General features: G+C 42.1%; 1 pseudogene; it reads left to right on the top strand.

Annotated features, from left to right (window-relative positions):
- Positions 1-2247: 2247 nt before the first annotated feature.
- LOC112481723 lies at positions 2248-8127 on the top strand (annotated as a pseudogene).
- The last annotated feature ends 390 nt before the right edge of the window (positions 8128-8517 follow it).

Genomic DNA, 8517 nt, shown 5'->3' with positions numbered 1-8517 from the left:
GCTGAGAAAGCTCCAAGGCTCGGGGAAAGCGGTTGAGGCCTGGCGCCCCGCCCCTTCGGGATCATTTGTCCGGCCGCCTCCGCAACCCTCCGCCCCGCTCACCAGGTCCTGCTGGTTGCAAACTTTGCGACCCCATGCCCACCCCATCTCCTCCCGCCCTAGTTCCTCCGTACCCGCGCCGTCCCTGCCACTCTGTTTCGTCCCCTGGATGTCGGTGTCCGGCAGGGCCTGGGCGGACAAGCCCTGCGTGCGGTCGGTGCAGGGCAGGTGACTGTACCGGCAAGCGCCCTAGTCTCCAGGTCCAAGACCCTACCGGTTTGTAGAGTTTGGTCGGCCGAACTCTTGCCCACCGGTTTTCATACGGTCTTTCTAGCAACTCAGGAAATGCGGAGCAAATGCTTCTCTCTCTTTTTTTTTTTTAAAGAGGACACTGACGCTGCTGAGAAATTCGGTGGCTTCTCTGAGGTTGGAAACCGACAGATCCTGGTTTTGTGGGAACTAAAGCTCATACAACTGGTGGGGCCCTCGTTAAAAAAAAAGTTATGAGCAGAAAGATAGGGAAGTGAATATGTATTTAGAATGAAAAAGAAATCACGATATTTTCAAAAGTTAAAATCCACAGACGTCACACAATCATAAGATTTTTATGAACTGCCTGACCTCGTCTACAGGGCGTCCAAAAGTCCAGAAACATCATTATTTTATTTTACCTTTTTAAAGATAGAAAATGCCCTTGACGATATTATGTATATTTACTTGTGTTTCTAGACGTATGGGTACCATTTATGATCATTTTCCCCCATTTTTTGGTTGCATACTTTCAATCACCTATTCTTATGACAATTATTTAGTAATATTTTTCTACAAAGAAAATATGTTGGTCTTTTTTACCATGATGATAAAAAAAAATTAGTTTTTTTTACTATTGTTTATAATCTTCAGCCGCATAATACATTACTGACGTTAGTGTGTACTTTTTTAGGATTATTGTCAAATTTGGAAAAACCCATACGAAATTTCTGTCATATATGAGCTACATTATTTCAGGGCCGTTTGGCTGCTTCAATGGCAATTTTGTGTATGGCTTTTACCGAATTCTCAGCATTTGGGAGGCAAAATTTGCTACCTTAAGAGGAGATCCACTAAGATGAAAAAAACATGTGACTTCACATATAGGCAGACTCACTATGGCTCAACTACAGGTATGTGTCCCATAAACACAGGAATTCTAATATATTTTATTTACCATGATTCACATAAACAGGTATGGTGCATTTATAATTGTATATGTGACCTTATTAGTTCCTGATGAGTGAGCATTTTAGAGCAGACGTTGAGGAAACTGATCTCTCCACTTATCATTTTTTACTTCTGATAGTTGGTAGGATTTTCTATGGACTAATTTCTTTTTCTTTCAAATACTGTTTCTCCTCTACTACCAATGTATTTCTTGCGCCAGGCATCACAGAGCTCCATTGCCCTCTGGCTCTGCACCTTTGTGACATGGTGCTGGCTGAGTTGGCATAATGGGCAGCAGGTGTATTCCAGAAAGCCATTCCTACACCCACAGTGAGCAATAATTTAACAGTATGCGGAAATGACTGCAAACCACTTAAGTGCATGCCACTAAACCCACATTAAATGTAATTCTAATTCAAATATTGTCCCCTTAGCCAGATCCCAAAAAAGCCCGTGGCCATTCCTACACCACTTAATGCAGAAGAGGAGCCATAGAAGGAAGTCCGAAGCCAAGAGACAGTGGTCTTAAATATCTTATTTTAGAAACTTTTACAGAAACATTTACCATATACTGCCAGGGCTCCTCCGAGGGCCTTGGAAGGGAGCTGTGTAAGTGGAGGGGCCCTAAAGCCTAAGTTTCATTAATTCAAGGTAAACCCACTTCTAATTGTAGGGGACTCAAAACTAATTCTACTACTCCAAGCCAAATGATTTTTCCCGCTTGGCTTCCATGTTTAGATTTAGCTTTAATTACTTTTAAAATATGTATATTACAAGGCCTAACCTCTAAGAAGTCATAAATATATTACCTTGCTGTGTCTTGCGTGGTGTTCTGCCTTTAGTATTCAATAACTTTTGGGGATGTTAATGAGATGGGTAAATACAGGTCTATTTCATGGAATTACAGATTCTGTTCTCCAAGTTTTCTACAATAAGCATTTCTTTTGTAATCAGAAAAAGACATTTTTAAAAACAGTATATTAAAATCTATAGAATACACCTGAGAAGATGGACAGGTAAAATATGATAAATAATCATTATTGACATTTTGTATTGTTTTGGAATTTAAAATGTTGAATATTCTTGAAAAATCTGTATATCTTCCAGATTAAACATTTAAAACTTTTCCAAACAGAACCATCAAGGAATGTTGTGTAGGTAGTTACTCTTGATGACCTAAATAGATTAGGGGATATAACTTCCCTTAAACAATTCTTTGTGGGAAATGAGTTCCAGACATTCCCTCAAATAAGAGGTCAAACTTTAATGTGCATGAAAATCACCTGACGGTCTTGTTAAACTGCAGATTCTGACTCAGGAGGGAGTCTGGAGAGAGACCTGAGAGTCTACATTTCTGATAAGCTTTCTGGACTGATGCTGCTATTTACAGACCACATTTTGAATGGCAAGAATCTAGGAAACTTTTTTGAAGCTATGTTGAGATATAATTGATATCCAATAAACTGCAAATACTCATACAATTCGATGGGTTTTGACATACACATCTACCTGTAAAACCATTACCACAATCAAGATAACAAACATATCCATCACCCCTTCTGCAATCTCTCCTTCCCCCAAGATTTTTCAATAGATATTTGTTATAATGTGCTGTCACAATAGAATCTGACTTCAATAAACAGTTCAGAGAAACTACCTGTACTTCCATACTTCTGTGTTTTCTATGTGAGGAAGTACACAGAGTTAACTAGATGGTACATTATCTGAAACTTTTCAACTATCTTCCCCAAGTCTGTTTCTACACAAGAGAGTACTTTTCAACCAATCATGTTTGTCGTGTGAATTTCAGTTAAGCTTCATTCCATTTAATCATTTGTCAGATGAAAAATTACCATTTTTGAAATGCTTTCTGAAGTTTCTTTCCTAAAAATCAATCTTTCTCTTTGTTCTCTCCACACATTTTATCTTCTCTGTGAAATATTGTTAGATTCCCAGATAGAGACTGGGTTTAATTATACATTTCCTGCTTTAACTGGTGAATTGATAATTGGTACTCAGTAAAATTTTGCAGTTTGTCTTACTTAGTAACGCAGTGCATTTTTGTAGTTACTGTGTGCACCCAAAAGACAAAGGCCATGTCCCGGGACCTCTACAGTCCCTAACACAGGACAGGAGACATGGTAGGCACTTTGAATGTCTTTTGAGTGAATGAATGAAGGTATAATTACATTTATTACATGCAATATCAATTCAGCTCAACGTCCATTTAAGGAGTGCCTCGTAAGCCCTACACTGTAGGAAATCCAAAGGTAGGTGGCTGTGGTACCTAAAACGAAGGAATCATGGTCCAGTAGGTGAGACCATGCGAGAGGCACTATATTAGGGCCAGGCTCCCAGGAGTGGAATGCACTTATCTTGGGTAGGTTACTTCTGTTTCTTCCTTTGTAAAATGGGGATAATAATAGTATCTGCCCCTTCGGCTGGTAAGAAGACTGGTTGTGTGAGTACATGTAAAGAACTTCCTGGCACGTAGTCAGCTTTTAATAAACTTCGGCCACTGTTATAAACAATGTTCCACTGTAATGTAGACGAGAACACCAGAGAGGCTCACAGGACAGAGCCCGCCCCCAGCGTCTTTTACTTGCGAGAGTTGCGAGTGTTTTCAATCGGGATTGGTTAACAGCATTTTAAAATCTGGAATTTTAATGTAAAAAAAAAATCCAGATTTCTGACTTACCTTTAAAAATTAAAAAAATTGGTGACACTGGGTCTGGCGTTGGTGCTAGACAACAGTGAGCTGGAGCTACACCTCCTTGAGGAGGGATATGCACTCTCAAGTTTGCAACAGTCCCCCCAGCCCATAGCACTGTCCTTCCTATTTATCATGGGACTGTATCCGGTGCCATCAATCATTTTACACGAACTCCATCTATATATATTGTTACCTGCCTGGCCATTGTAGGTGTCGGTATTAGTAACTCCCTGGTATAGAAGAAAGAGAATGGCATACTGCCTGGAAGATCTGTGAAGAGCTTCAGAGAAGAGAATTCTGATCGATCACTGTGCATCTTTGCATTTGAGGCATGTAGAAACCCATTCTAGGTAGAAGGAATACCATTCATTTGTTATCGCCTTGAGGCTTAAGAGAGCCTGGTGTGTTTAGTTAGCCTTGGCCAGAACAGGTACTGTTAGGGGAGGTGTGACAGGAGGTGAGCCTGATGCGGTAGGCAGGGGCCAGATGTGTAGGACCTAGAAGGTAGGCCAGCAATGGTCCTGAAGGCGGGGGAGGGACATTGAAGGATTTTATGTGAGCGAGTATCATGACTCAGGCAGCGGTGACAGGAGAATGTGCAAGGGAGCCTGGCAATAAGGGGCTCAAAATGGAAGCTGCTGTCAGCCCAGGCAAAGACAATGAGATCCTGAAGAGGAGCAGTGCAGAGAGATGAAAAGGAAGACATGGATTCCAAACAGATGTGCACCAGAGCTGACAGAGCAGCCAGCACAGGTAAGGGAAAGGGCTGAATCTGTCACTTACTTGGTGTGACCTTAGGCCCACTTTCTGGACCTCTATCTCTTTATCTGTAAAAAGTAGAATTGTTTCAGCCTTGGTTCCATCCCAAAATGTTGATGGTCCTAAATGAACTTATGTCTGTGGAAGTGCTTTAGAAACGATCAGATACCTGAACAGATATGATTTGTATAGCTGCTATTACTCGTTCTCTGGCCTTCGCACCCAAAACACTCTTAAGGACCACTGTCCACTATGAAATTATGTATATTTTTCAGGTTCGAAAGTAAAAATGAGTCTAATCGAAGAAATCAAAGACTTACATTAATTTGTATTTTTTAAAAAAAACGCATCCCGTAATCTCATTACTGAGATCTAACGGACGTTAACAACGTGGGATACGTTCTTCTGTGTGTCTTGCAAATACGAATATTAATGTAATAATAATCCTGAAAATTATTGTTAAGTAATACCCTCCACTTACAGAAAAAAAGAGATGAAAAGTTTAGAAAAGGAGGCCCCAGACTCCAAGGATTTGTTCAAAAGATGCTCCTAGACTAACGCTTAAGCTTCAGGGCCCCTCAGCCCCACCTGCTGGTCGGAGGTGGTAGCGCAGCCCCAGACGGGTTCAGACTCTACGCTCGGTGCTCCTGGGACTGATAGACTCACCTCCGCATCTGCTTGCTGCCCAGTGGCCACCTCCTGGGTGGGAGAAGAGGGATGGGGGAAAATGAGGGAACAGCCGCTGAGGCCCCGACTGGGAGCTGCAGAGACAGGACAAAAGCTGGGGCTCTGGGCGGCTCTGCCCCAGGCAAGACAGTGTGGATGATGAAACTTTTCTAAATGATAGATGTAAAAACCAAAATTCAATTAGACATGCCAGCGGAAAGACTGAATTATATATACATTCTCTCAATAGAAAATTAAATTACAAAATCATTATCATATGGAGACCAAGGAGTATGCAGCCAAAAAATATAGGAAGAAAAATAGGCATAGTGAAGTGTCAGGAAATCAAATAATAATAATAGTTATTATTATCACTGTGTCCTTTGAATTTCGTCATACTAGTCAGCTTTTTTAACATTTGTGACTCATTACAGCTTCCTTTCTCATTCTAAATATTCACTTTTGTACCTAATTTTCTATTCTTTTTCTTAAAGAACTCCCCCCACACCCCACTAATTTAATAAGCTTTGGGCCCCACAAATTCTAAATATGCCCTTGATTAGGTATACTTGAGGGCTGCTTTTGAAAGAGCACAGAACTAAAGCGGCAGACCCGGTAGGGATGGCTTGGCCACTGACTGGTCCTGTGTCGGGGGGCCGGCCTGTGCTTCTTTCCGGTTCCAGAGCACATGCTGTCAGACAGCACAACCTTCCTCCTATACCTGAACTGTGCTTGAGCTCCCTGGCGGCCAATCTAAAGCCAATCTGAAGACTGACCAAGGTTTCCTGGAGGATCCCAGCTGTGGTTTGAGAGCGCTATCTTCCATGTCCTTACACAGTGCTGGGGAGCCCTGAGTTGCTCCCCAGAAAAGTGGGAGCACACCAGAAAATTGACAAGTCAAACAAATAGGAAGTTCGGCAACTGGGTCCCCAAGTGCTGACTGGATGACTAGAAAGTGTTAATATAGTTGCTTGAGAAGACTTCCTGGAGGAGGGATATTTTTGAGTCTTAATTAAAATCGGCAAAAATAAATAAAAAAAATAAAAATAAAACCAGCAAGTCACAAGAACAAGAAGTGAAGCTAAATGAGTAGGGGAGAGGGAGGCGAGCCAGGCAAACAGGTCTGTCAGGAACCGGTGATGGCTTCCATGCAGAGGAGGGCACTTTTCCACATACAAGGACTGGTCTTAATCCCCAGTGGCGTTCACAGGCCTGGCACAAAGAAAAAGCCCAATCTGTGTTTGCCGAGTAACTAAAAGAACATGCAAATATCATAGCAATATGAGGAAGTTACAAGGGACCAATTTCAGCTCACTGTCCCCATTTAAAAATGAGGACACTAAGTCACAGGTTAAGCAATGTACACAGGGCGTCGGCACACCCTTGCCCAGAGCTGGTGGAAGAGCCTCGATGGGCAACCTGGTCTGTCTGTCTGACTCCAAAGCCAAATCAAATCCCACCCGGAAGTTCTGATAGTACCTCCAGCTCTGGTCTGCCTGTACCTCAGGAGTCTCAATGACCCGGGTGACCCTTGCATTTTATAGGCAGAATATGCACAGCTTTTCCCCCGGGGAGGCCCTGCAGAGTAAAGTCAGCTTGAGTTGCTGATGGACAGTTGGCCACTGCAAACACAGCTTCTGTGTGCAGAGCCTAAGCCACCATAAGCCATCACTTTCCCTCCTCAGAGCAGATCAAGAGTGTTCCTTGTAAGACCAGGGTCCACAAACAATCCACCTCTGGAACCGCCATCCTGATAAATGGGGGGCCCTGGGGTATTAATCGTGGTCAGTGAATTTGTTCCACACAGTCTATGCCTCAGGCAATTCACACGCTTTACCTTGTTTATTTCTCAAAAATCTCATGAAGTAGGTATTATGAACCCATTTTGTAGAAGAGGAAACAGAGGGTCAGGGAGATGTAGAATGACAGACATTATTTACGAGAGAGTGAGCGTAGTAGTACTGAGCACACCGGACCCTAGAGCCAGTCTGCATAATTGCAGAGCCAGCCTTACCACCGTTAGCCGTGTGATCTTGAGCATGTTACACATCCACTTTGGGCCTCAGTTTCTACAGCCGCAGAGTGAGGTGGTTATAACAGTCCTTTTATTAGAACATGTGTTAACACACTTAACCACACTTAGAATAATAACTGGCACGTTAAATTCTCCATAGCTCCCTGCAGAACAGCACTGTGGGCACCTTTCAGCTGGCCAAGGCCATGACCGCACTGGTGATCACGGTCATACAAACCTCTGCCGTAGAAACCTTCTCTACCAATATAGGGCTCACATTGCAGATTTCGTAAATTTTGAAGCTGTATCCAAGGTTTAGAAAATGCATTATAGAGACAATAGACTTTTGGGAAAAGAGCGAAATTGCATAAATTGTCTGACTCAAGTTGAAGAGAAGAAAGGAGACAGAGAAACGTGGGTGTACTATGCTCACCAAACATAGTACCTACCTACCTGTTTTGGGGTAGCACCCAAACAGCATGAATTGCAAGGAAACTCGATGCGGCTGCTGTACAATTAGGTTCTGATGTCACCTGTCACGTTGCTGGTCACTGTGCCCTTCTTTGAACTAGTGAAGGAGGAAATTTTGGTCTCTGGTCAGTTTCTACTGGAGTAATAGCTTTCAAGGTGAATGTGTCAGTTTATTGGACCATTGGGAACATTTCACCAGTCACCTGTAACCTGTTAGACACTAGAGTTCTTCTGCATTACTTTATTTAGAGGACGTGTTCTATAATAATGGCAAAGGAATTCATGTCGCTGTACTACAAATGTATCATAGTTTTTAAGTGTTCATATTCTTCCTTGGAAGTGCACGTAGGGCTCCCCTAGTCACTCACAGGTGGTCCCCAATATAAGCTCTATTATAATTTCCACCAAAATGTTCATATCAGAATCTAATCTAGCATTTTAATTTTAGCTGGTTTAGTTTAACTTCCTGCTTAGAATTGAAATGTCATTTATTGAAAGCAAAGTATAATAAGGAAGATAACCATAAGACAAAATCCAATCCAATTTTTCTAGTAGAGAATTGATGTGAAAAGTTATATGCTAGCCCAAAACTACAGATTCTATAGTTATTCTCTTGTGTTTGAGTTTCAGTGAACTCTAGAATCTATATATGGAG

This window comes from Pteropus alecto, unplaced genomic scaffold (genome assembly GCF_000325575.1).
Source record: "Pteropus alecto unplaced genomic scaffold, ASM32557v1 scaffold115, whole genome shotgun sequence".
Lineage (NCBI taxonomy): Eukaryota > Metazoa > Chordata > Mammalia > Chiroptera > Pteropodidae > Pteropus > Pteropus alecto.
Note: the sequence above shows the minus strand (reverse complement) of the source record. Positions and strands in the feature narration are given on the sequence as shown.